General features: G+C 45.2%; 1 protein-coding gene across 1 annotated transcript in view; it reads right to left on the minus strand.

Moving 5' to 3' along the window:
• The window catches only part of LOC117172855 (Bardet-Biedl syndrome 2 protein homolog), a 1,136,351-nt gene that overhangs the window by 120,865 nt on the left and 1,014,415 nt on the right, over positions 1 to 1,071 (minus strand). The window lies entirely within an intron of this gene.

Consider the following 1,071-nt stretch of genomic DNA (forward strand, 5'->3'; position numbering starts at 1 on the left):
CAGCAAAAGCCTCGTGCACCCTAAGAACACGGAGCGACCCAAGGACAACCGCCTTCTGCATTTTTCCCGCAAGTGTTCTAGCATATTGTTGATACGCAGGGAAACTTTTTAGGCCATTAGCAAGTGAAAGCTTGGCACCTCCAAGAGCGTCGATGATAAGGACGGTCAATTTAACAGAATATTCCGGGTACAATAGTTGCAACTCCCTTCTAAGGTCTCGATACCTCTCTTTCTTTTCATTCTCCTTGGTTATGATGTTTTTGTCAGCTGGTGCCGAAAATTCGATAACAAACATGGTTCGCTTCTCGAAGTTAAGAAGAACCATGTCAGGCCTCGAGTGAGCAACAGAAACAATTGTCGAGAATATAAAGTTCCAGTATATGCGGCACTTCCCATTCTCACAAACCCTCTGTACCAGACTTCAATCCGGGCGATTTAAGGAAAGCAAACGTTACCTCACAAGCCATTGACTGATCCTTCACATTTCTGTGGAAGATATCGTGAATCCTCTTATCGAGGAGCTGTTCACGAAAGTTTTTCTCTTGTGCTTTCCTACTCCGGGATTTCAGGAGTGAGTACTCGAGATAGATTAGATTTGATGCATTTTGCTCACCCCTAATACTGAAGTCAAGTCCGAGTGTTTTAGCAGCCTCCTCCGCTGCTTTGTACAGAAATGCTCCTTTGCCCACTTCCTCGTGATTCCTGACCATTTTAAGAAGAGGGTCTCTTCCATTTGCAACTCTAGGTGCTGTACCCAGAATAATCCTGTTGTGAAGACATTCAAGACTCAATATTCCGCGACCCCCTTGACGGCGTGAGACGTACAGTCGCGGAACGGAAGACTTAAGATGCATGCTTTTGTTCATGTGCGTAACCTTTCTTGTCCCGATATCAAGAGATCTGAGCTCGTTCTTCGTCCACGGAACTACTCCAAATGAATAGAGTAGTACCGGGACGGAAAGCATGTTTATTGCAGATACTTTGTTCCTCGCCGACAGTTCTGAAGACCAAATCTGTCGGATGAGACGTTTGTATCTGCTTCGGAGAGTATCCTTTATAGATGTCACATCC

Source organism: Belonocnema kinseyi, chromosome 5, assembly GCF_010883055.1.
Source record: "Belonocnema kinseyi isolate 2016_QV_RU_SX_M_011 chromosome 5, B_treatae_v1, whole genome shotgun sequence".
Classification (NCBI taxonomy): Eukaryota; Metazoa; Arthropoda; class Insecta; order Hymenoptera; family Cynipidae; genus Belonocnema; species Belonocnema kinseyi.